At 33.8% G+C, this 18,816-nt stretch overlaps 1 protein-coding gene and 1 long non-coding RNA gene across 2 annotated transcripts in view; one reads left to right on the top strand and one right to left on the bottom strand.

The window, feature by feature from the left end:
• The window catches only part of LOC141457015 (uncharacterized), a 37,929-nt gene extending 29,497 nt beyond the window's left edge, over positions 1 to 8,432 (top strand). The window contains exons 3-4 of the long non-coding RNA XR_012460162.1: positions 7,278 to 7,485; positions 7,705 to 8,432. This is a non-coding gene — a long non-coding RNA (uncharacterized lncRNA). The remainder of the gene's footprint in view (positions 1 to 7,277; positions 7,486 to 7,704) is intronic.
• The window catches only part of 7B2 (Secretogranin_V domain-containing protein 7B2), a 91,472-nt gene that overhangs the window by 56,349 nt on the left and 16,307 nt on the right, over positions 1 to 18,816 (bottom strand). The window lies entirely within an intron of this gene.

Genomic DNA, 18,816 nt, shown 5'->3' with positions numbered 1-18,816 from the left:
TTTTAGTTTACCTTTTGTGTTAAACTCAGTGCAGTAGAGATGTAATGAAAACTGTATTCTGTTATCTGTGTGGAGGTTTCACTTTAAGAGAGGAGTTAATAGGTTAAAAAATTAATCTATGTTTTGTATTTCATTACTTCTTTAAGTATTTCGACTTTATTTATCTTTGTACTTATTTCAAGCACTTAAAAATACCATGAACTATTCTTTTAAACTTATTTCAATGTCATAAGTCAAACATATAAAGTTTTTATTTCAGTATTTATAATTTACTTAGTACCTAATTAAGTGTTTCTCTCAGTTATTAGTGATCATGATTTTATATGTAATTTGTGCTTTACCCAACTGTATTTGCTACAGGACGTTTTAGAAGAAGATTATAATAAATATATACAATTAATAGTATAAATATAGAAGTATAAATGTATAAAAACATTTCAACCTTCTTAACTAAGTGAAGTAAGAGAAAAGTTAGGTGAGCAGGATTGGAATGCAGAGGAAAAAGGAGAGGAAAAACCTGCGGCTAGTGAAGAAAGTTAGAGTAGGATATGTTTTAGTCTTCTGTGACTGTATGTTGTAGAAGGATCTGTAGGAGGCTATGTCGCGGCATAGTGGATTGGGATGACAGTCTAGGATGGAAAGGAGTTTGAGCAGACGATTTTGGATAAAGGAATGTACGGGGGATAATGGATGCAGTTCTCCGTGGAGTTGTCGTGGAGAGTCTGTTGCGAGTCTCAGAAATTTGTTCTGGGTTATCTGAAGTTTCTTGATGTTGCTACTACAAGTCAGGCTCCAGGCGGAGCAGGCGTAGAGTAACATCGGCCTAATGGCCACTTTGTAGAGGAGGAGTTTGTTGGTCACAGTCATTTTGGAGTCACGTGAGAGAAGAGGAAATAATAGGCTTGTAGTCCAGTTTGTCTGCGTTTACTTTTGTCCTGAACGTGCGTAGTGAAAGTCAGTTTTTTGTCTAAAGTTAGCCCTAAGTACTTCACGTGGGTAGACCACGGAATGAGAGTGTTATTACATCTGATTTGTCGGTTAAGAGTGGGTCTACATTTGGTGAAGAGTATAGCGTTTGTCCTGTCGTGGTTAATTTTAATTTTCCATTTGCTGCAGAATTTTGTAAGTCTGTCTACTGCAACAGTAAGTCTGTTGGTGATGGTGTCCATTCTGCAAGATGACGTGTATATAAGGCCACGTCATCAGCTAACAAGACAATGTCCAGGACTTGAGTTCTATAAATCAAATTAATAAATATATACATAAAGTTTTGTTCATTGTAAATCATTAATGAAAGAAGTACATTACTAAGTGCCTACAATACTCATCAATGGGTTTTAGATTGTGCACTTTTAATGAACATCTATTGTTCTATTCTTTCTTGATTTTTAAGGATTTATCAGGGAGGCTGTTAGACGAGAAAGGCAAAAATGTCTACTCATTCTTTTCGCAATGCGCGGCCACGAAACACCCCATTGACATTTCCCTAATTGGATATAAGCTTGTCCACTTTTTTTTTACTTGTTAATTGGGGCAGTTCAAATGAGCTAAGAAAAACATTATTATTGTAAAGTGTTTCATCCGCTATAAATCTACGTTTACCAGAGGATCCTATATAAAATTTATGAAAACAATAATTAGAGATTAAAGTTAATGGAACTAAGTAGAATGAAACAAAAACAGTAATTTACAAAGTTGAAAAAAACACCTTAACTTGAACTTGCATCAGCAGTTCAAACAACAGTTCTTCAAAACTGACTTCACTAAATACTTGTTTGGTCTTGGCGACATGCAAGATGTTAACAATGTTTTACTGTCCAGCAACAACTCTCTCAGGATAGTATTTCGCTAAAAAATTGTAATGTTTTACCCAAAAGTAATCGAAATAAGTGATTTTTGTAATGGGAGAAACATTAGATAGCTGTATTTTAGAATTTAGCCAACATTACGAGGTGTGTTCAAAAAGTAACGGGAATTTTTGAATTTCGCGGGTTTGGAGAGTCTGATTGTAAATTTTTTTTTTTTTATTATGTTGGTACACATGCCCCTGAAGTACGATAAAATTTTCAGTAATATTCATTGTTTACTTCTTAAGTGGAGCCGTTAAGGTTAGACGTGTTTTTCGAGCGATTTTTGTTGTTAAAAAAAAATGGATCAAAGAATTTGTATTAAATTTTGCGTAAAAAATGAAATAAAGTGTGTGAAATGTTAATAAAGGCATATGGTGAGTCTGCTATGAGTAAAACAAGGATTTACGAGTGGTATAAGCGTTTCCAAGATGGCCGCGAAAACGTTGAAGATGACGAACGACCTGGACGTCCAAGCACATCAACAACCGATGAAAACGTGGAAAAAGTGAAAGAAATGGTTATGAACGATCGCCGAATCACAATCAGAGAAGTCGCTGATGATGTTGCCATATCAATTGGCTCATGCCATGAAATTTTTTCGGATGTTTTGGGTATGAAACGTGTGGCAGCAAAATTTGTTCCAAAATTGTTGAATTTCGAACAAAAACAGCGGAGAATGGAAGTTGCTCAAGAGTCACTCAATAAAGTCGACAACGATGCGGATCTACTGAAACGTGTTATAACAGGTGACGAAACATGGGTTTACGGATATGATGTCGAAACTAAGGCTCAATGGTCCCAGTGGAGGCATTCTAGATCGCCAAGACCGAAAAAGGCTCGACAAGTGCGGTCGAATGTGAAGGTTATGCTCACTGTGTTCTTCGTTTTTAATGGCATAGTGCATCATGAATTCTTGCCACAAGGTCAATCAATAAGGAGTACTACCTACAAGTTCAACGCCGTTTGCGTGAAGCAATCCGAAAAAAACGCCCGGATTTGTGGCAAAACAATTCATGGATTTTGCACCACGATAATGCACCTGCTCACACTTCATTGCTTGTTCGTGAATTTTTGGCCAAAAACAAAACTTTAACGATGCCCCAGCCTCCATATTCGCCAGACATGGCTCCATGTGACTTTTTTCTATTTCCAAACATAAAGAGAACATTAAAAGGCCGTCGTTTTACAAGCATAGATGACATTAAAAGCGAATCGCTGAAAGAGCTGAAAGCTATCACAAAGATCGAGTTTCAGAAGTGTTTCGAGGATTGGAAAAAGCGCTGGCACAAGTGTATTGTATGCGAAGGGGACTACTTTGAAGGCGACAATATTAATGTAGATGAATAAATAAATATTTTTTTCAAAAAACGAAAATTCCCGTTACTTTTTGAACACACCTCGTATATTCTAAATGTTATGTGAATGGCAGAAGTAAAAGTTTGCTAACATTAAACGTGCTTACACAAATGCATAGTAAAGTTAAATAAAGTAATCGTGTATTTTTCTGACGGGACTTAATTTAGAATCATGGACGGGAATCACATACTTTAACAGATAAAAAGTAGCCGGTAGTAAATCAGCACTATGGAACTCCCTAGTTACAAATCTATGCTTCATAACCACTACACCAACGCTGCCTTATTAATTTATTTCTTTTATCATTGTTTTATTAATTTATTTTTACTTGTAGAGAACAATTCATTTTTTGAAATTGATAATTCCTTTTCCCTGTTCTATAAATGATTGGGTTGCTCAGCCTTACCATGAAAAGATAGCCTATTTCATCTCAAGCATTAAGTATAACTGCATCATTCCATCATCGTGCAGAGTGAAGCAGAAGTGTAAGAAATAAAAACAGTTTTCTCCGACTGTAAAGGAGTTTTAAAAATCATTTCTTGTAAAGCATCCGTTTACACATCTTTTTCCAGATTTGAAGGAATATTGATTTGTTGAAATCATTATTTATATAAACAGATTTGGACCGAGCAATAAGTAAGGCAAACATATTTTACTAGTATGTATGTTCATTTATAATCCATAGCCTGTTTAATCTTAAGATACGAGGGTCGTTTGAAAAGTCCGTGCAAAGTCAGAGAGATAGCACCACTGGCGCGTATCGAGGTTATGTTTAGTTAGTAGCATCTCTTGGAAGAACACACACCAAGCTTCAGCCAGATCGGTCTATTTCTTTGTGTTTGGCATTCGTTTGAATCGAGGAAGTCGAGTGATTTTCAAAAAATGGACGAAAAAGAATTTCGTGTGTTGATTAAACACTACTTTATGAAAGGCAAAACGCCTCAGGAGACTAAAGAGAAGCTTGATAAACATTATGGTGACTCTGCAACTTCGATTAGAACAGTTTATAAGTGGTTTCAAAATTTTCGGAGTGGCCATATGGGCACAAGTGACGCTGAACGTTCGTGACGCCCTGTTGAGGTTACTACTCCAGAAATCATTGATAAAATCCATGATATGGTGATGGATAACAGAAGAGTGAAGGTGGGTGAGATTGCTAGTGCTGTGGGCATCTCGAATGAACGGGTACATAATATTTTGCATCAACATTTGGACATGACAAAGCTATCCGCAAGTTGGGTGCCGCGATTGCTCACGCTTGACCAAAAACGAAATCGTTTGAAGTGTTGCAAGGACGGTTTGCAGCTGCTCCAGAAGAATCCGCAGGACTTTAAGCGTCGTTTCGTCACTGTGGATGAAACATGGATACATCACTACACTTCTGAGACCAAAGAACAATCTAAACAATGGGTTACCAAGGGGGAATCTGCGCCAAAAAAGGCGAAGACCGTTCCTTCGGCCGGAAAGATTATGGCGACTGTCTTTTGGGATTCGCAAGGAATAATCCTCATCGACTATCTGGAAAAGGGTAAAACTATTACAGGTGCATATTATTCATCGTTATTGGACCGTTTGAAAACCGAGCTGCAAGAAAAACGCCCACGATTGGCCCACAAAAAAGTCCTTTTCCATCACGACAACGCACCAGCTCACACCTCAGCAGTTGTGGTCGCAAAATTAATGGAAATAGGGTTCCAACTCGTTTCACATCCCCCCTATTCTCCAGACTTGGCTCCCTCGGACTACTATTTGTTCCCCAATATGAAGAAATGGCTGGCGGGAAAAAGATTTTATTCAAACGAGGAGGTGATTGCAGAAAATAATGGCTATTTTTCAGACTTGGACAAATCCTATTATTCGGAAGGGATCAACAAACTAGAGCAGCATTGGACGAAGTGTATAAGCCTAAAAGGAGACTATGTTGAAAAATAAAAAATATTTACCCCAAAAAATTAAGTAGTTTTTATTTTTGCACGGACTTTTCAAACGACCCTCGTAAATACTAAAGGTAGTAGTTTTATTTACTTTTTGTTAATAGAAAGGCAACCAAAATTAAAATATGTGGCTCTCATTCACGTTAACTGATAAAACCTCACCTAAGAACTAACTCGAACAATATTTAATCGAATTGTTTGCTTTACTTTAGACTTAGATCGATATCTTCAATAGGAATGTTCTCCCAACTCAATTATCGAAGGATTGGTTTGAGCTGGGAAATCTGTTGTAGATGTAATCAGTACAGAGGCCTCTAGCGCATCATTATAATCCCAATAGCAGTATAATCCACTTCGAAAACCATTATCTTCTATGGAAATTAAACTAATTTAACAAGCTAAACATCATCTGCTTGTAAAACTTTTAAAACTGCACAAGTAGAATAAAGATTGCAAGCATTATCACTTAATTTTAATTCTAAAACACAATTATGTTGCAAACAAATCTTTTATTTGTTTCAATTGAGGTTGTTATTTAAAAACCAATAAACAACTTGCTTTAGTATGGTGCTTATTATTAAGACTATAAGTCTGTCAAGCTTGTAATGTATTATTTGCTTTGGCTAAATCACATAAATCACTAATCAAAACAATGGAGTTAACTTTATTGACGGTGAAATTGCTTCTTTGCTTGTGTTTATGAGAAATTCTGATGGCAACTCTCTGAACGAGACAAACACATGTCGAATAAGCCATTTGTTTCTTTTTCTTTTAGGAGAACAAGAACATAAGATGTTCAGAATGGGAATTGCAATTTGTTTGAGATTCCCTGTGCCACTGGAAATTCATATCTGCACCGTGACAATAGATAGCGCCTCTTATTTTATGCCGCGTGGTGTCACTGATTGCCGCAAATTGATTATGTTATTTTCTACACAAAGATATTACTTGCCTTATTGTTTTTTACTGGTACATTTAGCAAGGCCACTTTATTAGTTTTGTGAATTACGAGCTGTGGCTATTTAAATAAAGAGACTGATGCTGCTACAGAAAAACTATGCATGCGCCCATTCTTAACGACCGACAGCTGTGTAAGAGTCTCACGTGTTTGTACAGAAATCTGTCTGACCGGAACCGTCGTTTGTGTAAGAAGTGTTAGTTTCGTTTTGCCGTAAACATGATACTACACATGTAGTAGAGCAACGAATTGTCGTGAAATTTCACATCAAAACTTGGTGAAACCGCTACTGAAACTTATCTTTTATTAAAAGAAGTTTATGGCGATGAATGTTAATTACGTGCGCGAGTTTTTGAGTGGTTTCCAAGATGGCCGAGAAGACGTCAGAGATGATGATCGCCCGGGTCGCCCTTCCACGTCCAAAACGGATGAAAATATCGATTATAATTAATCGATAATTATAAGTAATTGAAGCGTGTAATTTAATGTAACGGGTTCTTATAGCTTCTGAAACATTAGTAACAAGGAAATCTCGGTACAAGGTATAATTAGAAACAAAGTAAGGACACATTAGCGATTTTACGGAGTGTTTTTGACTGGAAGGATTGGATTTTATAGATATTGGAAGCTATTTTATAGATATTGGATATTGGAAATATTAAATTACAAAAAAAAAATGTCGGTAGGTTTCAATTCAGATATAACTTTTTTTACATGTTTTCAGGCGTAAGTACAGTTTTTTTACATTTTCTTACCTCACAAGTAGTTGAGACGGAAACGAAATTTGGGGTAGCCACGACAGTAATCGAGTTGAATATGGCCAGCTTAACTTTCTCAATTATTTACTTTATTTAGTTTTATGTTTGAATCAAAAAGGCAGTTCATGTTTTATGGGTAATATTTAGCGAAATGATACACTGAGCACCGAGCTGTTAAGTATCTCATGCAAAGAATATGCTTTAAGTTGATTGAATTCAGTAGCCATATTAGCATCCCATTCTACTAGGCTTCTGAAATGGAAGGGTACTTTCCACGAACGAGGCAAGTGATCTGCAGATTGGTCTGAACAAAAATCAAAATTTCTTTTTAAATAAATAAAAGTGAATTAACTCAAATTCATTTATTTGTATTTCTTGAGATCCTGCAATTTGCAAAGTGATTCTTTTTTCTTTTTTTCAGGATAAGTAATATTCAGGAGTAAGGTTTATTAACATTAGTGAAGATAATACTATTGTTTTAATACAACCACAATGGAAATTCATTGAAATCTCGAACAAAATGGAACACAGTAATGTTCTAGCAACAGGTACGCTATTTATCACTGACAATGCTATTGTCACCAACAACCTCATACGGGCGTGAATGCACTTAACACTTTGTCAATGAGGTATAAATATCTAGAAATATATATATATGTATATAAGTATAAACTCTATTTAGACTCACTGAACTGAACACTTTGTTGTTTAATGTTAGATTGATTTCATTAAATACAATTATTCAACTGAACTATTAATAATTGAAATATAATATCAGAACGGCTCACAAAACTGATTCTAATGAGAATTTGGACATATTTTACTAATTTATTGTTTTTAATTTCTAGTTTGTGAGAAAGAGACTAATTTTCATCCATCAATTAACGTAATTGTCGAAATAAAGGATTGGCTATGAAATAGAAGTTTAAATAATATTTAAATACTTATTTAAGTAATTGTAAGAAAATAATGATGTAAATAAGTAATAATTTATAAATAAATTTCTTTCCTAAGATGTAGAGAATGTAATTAACTGCAAGTACAATGGATCTATACAGACTAATCTCTAATTTTGGAAATACTGAATGTTATCTAAATCTGGGCTACAGTATAACTAAATTAAGAATTGTAACTCAGATCCGGTCACTGCAGAGTAAAAGTAGAGAAACTCTGTATTAATGGCCACACATACATTTTTGACAGCAATAATATATGTCTAGTTTTATAAGACTTTAGGCAGCGATTCCATTCTGCACTTCTTGTTTGAGTGTCAAACCTAGTGCTGCACGAGAAACGAGACAAATCTCGGTCTCGGTCTCGGTACCGAGACCGAGACCGAGACGAGACTTGAGCAACCGAGACAGAGATCGAGATCGAGACATGATATATATCTCGTCGAGAAATCTCGTTCTCGTCTCGGTTTTTCAAATATTAATTTTTAGCTACAAAATTATAAAATTGTGTTCTTTATTAATAAATAATCATTACGGGTATTGAATTAATTATTAAAAGATACGATTTTATTATATATGTTCAATATTACTACATCTATTTGACTTCGAATTACATAAGTAAAGTAAGCAAAGTAAAGTAATCGCCTATTTTTTCAGGCGGGGCTTTACGTCCAACTACCAATTAGGTGACGCGGACGGAGGCGACTAGCAAACATACTTTACTGTAAATTTCTCATATTAACCATTAAATAAAATCCAAGGCCTAAGACCGGGAATCGAACCCAGTACCACAATACACATTAGCTTCGCAGGTCTCGCACCGCTCGGCTACCGTGGCGGCCCCCTTCGAATTATATAATTTTTACATAAATTCGCTAAATTTCACTATTCATATCATTCATTCATTCAATTTCATAAATTTCGCTATTAATAATCTAATACTTTGAACTTTGATATTATTTGAATTATATTTTAGAATTTTGGAATTAGTGAATTTGAAAAAAAAGACTATCTATGCACCTAAAAAATATTGCCACAAATTTTCGTTTTTAAGATACACTTTGCCCAAGCATTGATACATAAAAGAGCTTTTACTGAGTCAGAAGTTAGAGAAGATCTTCTATTGGTCATTATCATCGCAGCTTGCGAAAATAATCTTTCCGATGGCACTGAAGTTGCACAGATTAAAACTGTCCGGTAGGACAGTTGTATAAGGGTTGATCGTCAAAAACTGCACGAAAAAGCGTAACGTTGAAAAACACCCAACTTTGACAATTTTTTTCTCTTTTTCTATAAAAGATAAAATTCCCAAATTTTCTTTAAAATATAGGGCAAACCCTCCTTTATAACTGTAATTTTTTTGCAACCCCCCAGACCTAATAGATTTTGAGAAAAAAGTTGCCGAAAATGAGCAAAAACGGCATTTTCAGAAATTGTTGTTGTTCTTCTTCTTCTTGTTGTTGTTGTTGTTGTTGTTGTTGTTGTTGTTGTTACCTTTTTTGTAAACTACGTAGCGCCTAAACGCGAGAACCGATTTTCATGAATGAGGTGACATTCGATTCGGAATTTTATGTAGATGTGCCTTTTGGGGGTCTCGACGCTGTACACCGAATGGGAGAGGAGTTAGCCCCCTTTATGTAAGGCCCCCTTCAAAATTATTATTACTAATTACTCTGTAAATCTTAGCCCGATTTTGATAAAATTTGGTAGGATGATAGAGTTAGGGCTCCCCTACGTAACATTAAAGCGGCGATCTGCTCTTACACTAGTTAAGGGGAAGTATAGCAATCGTTTCAAATTATCGACAAGTGAACTGATTTTCATGAATGAAGTGTCATTCGAATCGAAATTTTGTATAGATTTGCACTTTAAAAGTCTCGTCGCTATGCCTCATATGGAGGGGAGTTTGCCCCACCCAAGTAAGGCCGTTTCTAAAACTATTATTACCAATATTTCTATAACGCTTTGTCCGATTTTGATAAAATTTAGCACGAAGAAGTGATTAAAGCTCCTCTATATGGCTGTGAAGTGCCATCATGCTCTTACACCTACTAAGAGGAAGTACTGCAATCGTTAAAATTAGCAATGGGTGAACCTATTTACATTAATGAATTGTCGTTCGATTAAAAATCTTTGCCTCTTTGCCTTTTATGGAGAAGTACTGTAATCGCCCGTTTATTTTTCTTACTTCTCTTAAAAGGAAGGTCTGAAATCGCAGTTTAAATTTGCTTTTTACGTACAAATACCTTCCTATTTTATATAAAAAGGCTTTCTCAAAAAAATTGTTATTGAGGATGGTTTGGGGACCGCAACTATAATCATTCTTTAAAAAGATCTCTCCAGTGGTAGTTACGGTTCCTACTTAACACCTTATCAGGTTATAATGATAGAATTGCTTATTCCAAATTTAAAAAAAACAGTAAAGCAGATATGTAACTTAGCAAAATAGACAAAAATGAAAATCTATCCAAAAGGTACAAAAATCTCCTTAACAAAAACTTACAGTTTAAAAAGTTAAGTATAAGGGTTGATTAAACGCCAAAAGGTACACAAATCAGCAAGTACCCAACATTTCATTCAAGCTTAGTTGATATAATTTAAGTAATTTTGCTGCATTAACTTTTCCTTCACATTTTTTAGAATTTATTAGATGTCACATACCCTTATGCTGGCCATTTTCATCTACAAAATATTTGTTCAAGTAGCACACCATTTAACTTAGATTGACTGTAATATCTATTTATCTATAATAATCAAACTATTAATCACTGGTGAAAAAGAAAACGTTATAAAAAATAAAAAAATATGAGGCTAAAAAATTCATAAACTTTTTTAAAAATTGCTTACACCAACATACATCAATGATTTTATTTATTTTTATTTTTAAATAAAAATCGTCGGTTTAAGTTCATTCTGCGATTAAAGTAATTGTTATTTTATGTAGTAGTCAATCTGGCTTTATCGTAAATAATATAGTTTTCTTCAATTACATTCTCAATCTAGGTGTTCTTCCCACAATGTTGTGTATATGTAATATAAAATAAATAAGATATGTATATTTTTAGGACAGCTAATTATTCCAGTATTTTACTATAAGTAAAATTAGGGAGACTAAATTAAATTACAATTGAGAAATGAATAAATAATGTTGAATAATCTACTTGTTATTAACTGTGTGTTATTTGTCCTCACGAATATTTCGGTAAGACGAATTCAAGACTGAAATATTGCTTTAAATCCTCCGTGATTCAAATTTAAACAGTAGCCGACTCTAAATTTGTCTTTTTCTAATTTAACATGCATGTATATGTGACAACTTCAGAATCAGAAGAATAATTTGGAATAGAGTTAAAATAAAGTACCTATTTATACGAAGATATAATATACATTTTATCACAATTATAACTATTATGAATGAACTGGCCAGCATAAGGGTATGTGACATCTAATAAATTCTAAAAAATGTGAAGGAAAAGTTAATGCAGCAAAATTACTTAAATTATATCAACTAAGCTTGAATGAAATGTTGGGTACTTGCTGATTTGTGTACCTTTTGGCGTTTAATCAACCCTTATACTTAACTTTTTAAACTGTAAGTTTTTGTTAAGGAGATACTAAAAATATCTTTCGCCATTCTAGACAAATTTTTGAAGGAATTCTCAAGTGTTTTCCATCATTCTAAAATGTCAACGTCTACTGGTGCTTGGTCTAATTTGGTGTAATTAATTATTTCTGTCTTCCATGCTTCGGTGATATTTGCTGATTTTTGAGCAAATGGTGCAAAAATATTGATGCAGTCGTTGTCGTCGTCAAAAGGTGAATCATCAGATTCTTTATCTTCACCAACAGCCATAACTAATGGAGCGGGAAGTTTGTTGGGAGGTGTATTTTTTATTTCACGAATCGACTTGTTATAGCAGGCAGATATGTTATTTGGGTCTTTCATTTGGCGCGTTTTTAACATCTTTTTGAAATTATATAAAGATATATAACAGTAATAGTAATATATGATGCATTGAAGTGTAAGTAGTTGTCTTCTTTTACACACATTTTCATTACCAATATATAAATTAAAATAATTATTAGAAAATAATAACATTTTTTGAAAAGATTATTAATAGCAAACCGCTTTTAATACTTAAACAAAAATTCAAAAAACCGAGACCGAGATATCTCGACGAGACCGAGACCGAGACCGAGACTTGAGCGACCGAGACCGAGATCGAGACTGCATAAAGTCTCGCTAGTCAAACCTATTCGCTGATTAGATCATTTTTCATCACTAGATATTATTGTCCAGCCTCTTGTTCAAACTCGAGGTTTGAGCAATTGCTCACAATACATTCTGCAGAACAGTTTTGTTTTAGGAGATTGATATTTGTATTTATTTTAGTTTTTTCTCTTCTTCTAATTTTAGTACTTATTGAGAATATTTATATTTTATGTTAGTTTGTTTTCTGTGTAAGGTATTTGTATCTTTTGTTATATTATTTGGTTTATATTATTTATTTTATGATGTTAAATTGAGGATACTTCTTTGTTTTCCTTAAGATAATTTCTTTTTCTTTGTACATGTATATGTAATTATTAAAAATTAAATTAAAGGCCATCTCCATTGCTTAAGCACAATAGCTATGTAGCAATAAATAAATAAAATAAGTAATAATTTAATAATATTTAAGCAGAGCCTACATTCGTTCAGACATATCGATCAAACAACAAAAGAAACTATTGAAGTTAAATTATAATCGTGTAATTAAAAGAAAGAATGCTAATTGTAATGATAGCATTTTTATTTTAACTTTTTTTCATTACATCTGAAGTAATAGATTTTTCTGAAGGAATAACTGGTTTGGTCTTGTAAATATTGTTATACATATAGGTCGAAACTGTAAGTCTGCATTTTCCAGTGCTTTTTTACTTCTTCTTATCCAAAATAAATCGACCTAAGGTACACAATCTAGTATTGGCCATATAATTAACGTTCAAAGGCGGAAAAAGAAGAATTCTATTCAAACTAGGTGATCATTTCGGCATTTTCCAGTGCTTTTGTACTTCTTTCGGTCGAAATTTACTTTGGTTTGAAGGTTGTTTTTGGTTTATTTTTATAAATTTTATCTTATTGCCCTGTTCTATTTATTTATTTACATCGTATATTGAAGCAGAGTGTTTCACTTTTATGTTTATTTTGAAAAGTATAAACTTCTTTTTTTATTTTTATATTGTTATCATTTTTATTTATTTAAGGCTCCGTCAACATCTGAAGTCATTGGTGCCGGGAGTTTTTCCTCCAAACAGTGCTCTCTCATTACGGATAACATACAGGATAACATGTAGTTGTAAGGATACTCCTAGGAAGAGAAAATCTATGTTCCGGCAGCTGTAATTCGAGATTTCCGCGTTATTTTGACTGGCTTATATTATTGTAATTATTATATTTTCCTAATGTGTATTTCTCCATTATTATTATTCCACTAATTAGCATCTTATTGTAACAACAATAAAACAAAAAGAAACTAAAACAAAGATAAACGAACTAACAAAGAAACAAGAGAACATAAAAGTAATTTGCCAGTGGACTGAAATGATAGTACTTATCACGGGTTATTATAGGTTTATTATAATTAGGTTTTATTATACGTATGTACTTACGCACCGAAAATAAAGACAAATTATCTATCTGTCTTTCTGAAATCCTATAATTCACTAAGTTCTACAAAAGCTGCAGGCTTAATTGATTTCTCTTGTAACCATTTTCTTTTCCTAAACACTTCGTATCTACTCCTGAGCTAGGAGGCGGCTAGTCTGGACTCGATGTACGAAGAGCACAGTAAAGCTTTTTATTGTTATCTTGTTTTCTATTCCAGCCTAATTTAACTGACCTTATTTGGTTGGTTCATTTTTTTTCATATTAGCTATTTTCTAAACGTTGTGTATTCTTTTACAATTTTCAAGTGATTGTAAGGGTTCCACAAAGACTCGATTTATATTTTTACTTAATTTTTTATTTATTTTATTAGAAAGTAAGACCTGTTTTAATATCCTATTTCTCTATATTGTTTCAATGTTTTATTCTATTTTTTTCAAAGAGCAGATACCTCGGTCATGGGCTAGTATTATTGGTTTTAATTTGTTCAAAAAAGGAGATAAAACACTATTAACTAACTACCGTTTAATTGCATTAGTAAATTCACTACTAAAAATTTTTACTCAGATAATTTTGAACAGGCTGATTACATGGTCGGATGCTTCTGGCACCATACCTGAGTCGCAGAACGGTTTTCGTCCGAATAGAGGCTGTATAGATAATATTTTTATATTATCGTCAGTAATTCAGTTCAAACTTTCTCGTCCTCGGGGGGAACTGTATTGCGCTTTTATAGATTTTAAAAGAGCATTCGACAGTTTAAATCATGATCTTTTATGGCTTAAATTGTATAACATTGGGATCAGTGGGTTTTAATTTGTTCAAAAAAGGAGATAAAACACTATTAACTAACTACCGTTTAATTGCATTAGTAAATTCACTACTAAAAATTTTTACTCAGATAATTTTGAACAGGCTGATTACATGGTCGGATGCTTCTGGCACCATACCTGAGTCGCAGAACGGTTTTCGTCCGAATAGAGGCTGTATAGATAATATTTTTATATTATCGTCAGTAATTCAGTTCAAACTTTCTCGTCCTCGGGGGGAACTGTATTGCGCTTTTATAGATTTTAAAAGAGCATTCGACAGTTTAAATCATGATCTTTTATGGCTTAAATTGTATAACATTGGGATCAGTGGCAAAGTAATCAGAATCATTAAATGTCTATATGAGAATGCTAATTTGCAAATTAGATGCGGTAATAAACTGTCAAATCCTGTGGTGATAACGGAAGGGGTTCTTCAAGGGGAACCCTCTCCCCCATCCTATTTAATTTTTTCATCAGTGATGTTGAAATGTTTTTTCAAATTAGAGGGCAGTCCGGTATTCCAATAGGTAACAGCTCTGATATCCTAATGTTATTTTATGCAGATGATGCAATGTTATTTGGTGACTTCTATACAGATATACGTGCAAAACTTAAGTGTTTAGAGACATATTGTAAGGAGAATCATCTTAGCGTCAATACTGCTAAGACAAAGATTATTAGATGTGCGAAATCCCATAGGAAAAAACCCAGATGTTTAACTTTTAATGATGTCAGATTGGAGTACGTTTCTTCTTATAACTATTTGGGAACGGTGTTTTCTAACTCTGGAGTGTTTTTGAAAGCTTCCAAAAACGCTCTAGCAAAAGCAAGAACAGCTATTAGTGCAGTAATGGGTACATGTACTAGAGCAAAAATAGTTAATTGGGAAGCTAGGATTAAACTTCTGGATGCCGTCATTATGGGGACGCTTCTTTATGCAGCTAGTGTCTCGGGACTCAGGTATTCTGTCAGCCTAGAAACTTGTCATCTAAGTTTCTTTAAAAGTTTGTTGGGTCTTCCGCGTGGTACTCCCAATTTTGCGGTCCGCTTAGAAGTAGGAGTTGTACATATTAAGTTCAAACTGTTAAAGTTAGCCCTTAATTGGCTCTATAAATTAAAAGCTATGCCATCCACTAGATACCCTTTTTGTTGCTTCATCAAACTTGTCCAGCAGAATAGTTCTAACAATGTAAGATATAACTGGATTTCACAATTATGTCATATATTTGATTGTATAGATTTTTCGGAACTACTGCAGACGCAGGATCTTAGCCTGTTTAGAAATAAGAAAAAACAAATTTTGAACTTTTATGCCAACTACCTGAAAGAAAAGGACATAGAATGTGTAAATAAATCAAATTTTAGTTTGATATATTCAGCCTTATTCTTTGAGGAGCAACGGCCGCAATTTTATTTTTTATTAAATCTTCCTTTTAAGTTTGTAAAGTTCCTTGCGCAACTTAGATTGAGCTCCAAATGTATAATGAAAATAACAATAGACCACATCAAATATGTTATAAAACCCAGTGAACTGTGTCCTATTTGTAATAAGCAGCAGCAAGAAGACTTATATCATATTTTGTTTTCTTGTCCAATGTACACTTCTTTTAGAAACCACTACTTACAATTTATGCTAATCGATGCTGGCTCTATGTACTTTGATTATCCTATAACATTTCGTAATTCGGGTGCCTCAGAGATAAAAAACTTGTTCTTCTTTTTTACAGAAGTATTGAAGCTCAGAGCATTTCTGTTAAGTAAGTAAAGTAAAGAAAAGATTTATTTCTGTTGTTTAAAAATTAATTTTTGTTTTTATGTTTGAAATGTTTACTATTTGAATGTATTAGTATTAGTACCCACAGTGCAATGATATTTTTGTTTTATATTCATTTTGAACTTGTATAATTTAAAGTATTTGTAAACCGAATCCTTTGTATAGGGCTTCTGCCCTCCTAACAAATAAATTATTATTATTATTATTATTATTATTTAATATCCTATTTGCACAGCAAGATCGCCAACAATACAGACAGACATCCAATTGATGTGTACGAGAATTAATCTTAACAAAAATTGAATCCAATATTACATTCTACAGGATGAGCAGTGACCTTTAAAATGCAACTTTCTTTATTACAGTATATCTTATGGAACGAGTTAACGCAGTAGAAAATAAAGCGAGACACAATATTAGTGCGGTTGACTGATTTTATTGTACTACGATCCATTGCCTCTATGAGTTGGTTTTATCATTTCATTTCAACGGATACTTGAAATGTGAATATCTTCCCAATTAAAGTCCTTTGTTATACAAATAAACCAGAAGTCTGCTAGTAAATTGGTAATTACGCGGTGTTGCTATTAAATAACGAGACTGATGCTGCTACAGAAAAACTATGCATGCGCCAAATCCTAACGACCTGACAGCTGTGCAGCGTAAAGCCTTCTCTTTCGATTGCAGTGTCTCACGTGTTTGTAGAGAAATCTGTTTGACCGGAACCGTCGTTTGTGTAAGAGGTGTTAGTTTCGTTTTGCCGAAAACATGTAGTAGAGCAACGAATTGTCGTGAAATTTCACATCAAAACTTGATAAAACCGCTACTGAAACTTATCTTTTATTAAAAGAAGTTTATGGCGATGAATTTTTAATCACGTGCGCCCTTCCACGGGTGCATAATCACGACCACCCGGGTCGCCCTTCCACGTCCAAAACGGATAAAAATATCAATTATAATTAATCAACATTACTACCGTGAGGTGCTTGCTCAACTCCGTGAAAGAGTAAGGAAAAAACGACCCGATTTGTGGAAGAACAAGTCACGGGGTTCTCCATCAAGGCAACGCGCCGGCTCACACTGCATTGTCTGTCAAGACGTTTCTAGCCAAGTATAACTGGGAAGTTTTAGGCCATCCGCCTTATTCGCCTGATCTGGCTCAATGTGACTTTTATCTGATCCCCAAAGTCAAATCTGCATTAAAAGGAACACGATTTCAGTCCGTTGAAGCTGTGAAAGAAAAAGCGGCACGCGTCATGCAGGAGCTCACAGAAAAAGACTTCCAGCACTGTTTCGAACAATGGTAAATTCGCATGGAGCGTTGTAGGGATAGTGGAGTGGTGTATATTGAAGGTGATAATAACTAAATATGTATAAATTTAAAATAAAATGTTTTACAGCAATAGTCTCGTTATTTAATAGCCACACCTCGTATTACACAAATATCAATGATTTAAATTCAAAATGTTTGTTGGCTTCCATTTAACCAGTGGAAGGACCACAAACCACAGCTCGATAAATACAACAGGAAGTGAATTTTGATTTTTTTTTTGGAGAAATGTGAATTTTTTTTGTTTATTTCATTGTAATTTTTATTTACGAAATTAAAGACAAATTATTTCTGAAAAGCGATCTCGTGATAATGTGATGCTCCAGACGAGCTAGAACGATCATACTTTGGCGTGCTAGACTAGACTAGCCCTGTGGGAGATTTCTGGTCATTTTTCCTAAAACAAAACTACTAATTTAAAAATTCTACGTATTTATTTTTGCTTTTCCTGAGCCCTGCAGACGTAATTGTTTTGGAGAAGCTATTTTATTGCAAACATAAATTTTTGATTATTTTTTGGCAAGATATATAAATGTTTGTGACCATGACATTGTTATTCAAAATATTTTGAGAATTTGTCTTTTATAGATTAATTAAATCATTTCCAGTTTTTTAAATAATTGGTTGTTGCTGTGCCAACCTTTAGACAGTGCACTCTCGTTATGGACAACACTAACAACAGAAGAAGAGTGTACTTCAAGAGAAAGAAAATTCAAAGAAGGAATTAATTCTCTTAAATGTTATTCTTTTTAAAGGCTCTAGCCAATAAAATCCACCATCCAGTTCAGTGCCCAAAAGAATTTACACTATAATGCAGATCAATCGCTAGACAGAGTCTTATCAGATTGCTATTCACTAAGTCGCTTCCCGGTCGCGCTGACAAAGCATAACTTTCGCTAAATCGTGTCCGTAGTTGCCGTATTATATATATTATTTAGCAAAGAATCGGATGCTTTATGTTTACACGATTCCACTCAGATAATTCTCCAATAAAAATTATCTCTATTCACCTTCAATCAAGTCACTTATATTTCTTTTATCATTTGTGATTCTTGACTTTTTCGTTTGCTGGCAATCCTTGAATTTTCCAAATTTTTTCTCGCATTCCTATAAAAAGATTCTATTAAAAGGAAACAATTTTACCCAAGAAAATTGAGAACCATTAAGCACACTATTTCGGTAAAAATTTAGTTTTTATTAATTAAATATTTACAAAAATCTGAATACGCTTTTCGCTGTTGCGTTCCCCTTTCAATATACAGGGTGTTCCATTTAAAACGCACCAATCGCTAATAACTTTTTAGGAAAGCGGAATTTCGAAAAAATCTACGAAGTAAATTATATTTAAAGTTTTTCTTGTCCTTTTGCTAAGAAAGAACTTTACTTACACAACTAGTGCCTGCCACTAGTTACGTTAAATATGTGGGTTTGATTAAATAATAAA

This window comes from Rhodnius prolixus, unplaced genomic scaffold, assembly GCF_049639745.1.
Source record: "Rhodnius prolixus isolate KJV_2025 unplaced genomic scaffold, Rpr scaffold_10, whole genome shotgun sequence".
Taxonomy (NCBI): domain Eukaryota; kingdom Metazoa; phylum Arthropoda; class Insecta; order Hemiptera; family Reduviidae; genus Rhodnius; species Rhodnius prolixus.
The sequence above is the reverse complement of the archived record's forward strand: the minus strand, read 5'-3'. Positions and strand labels throughout refer to the sequence as shown.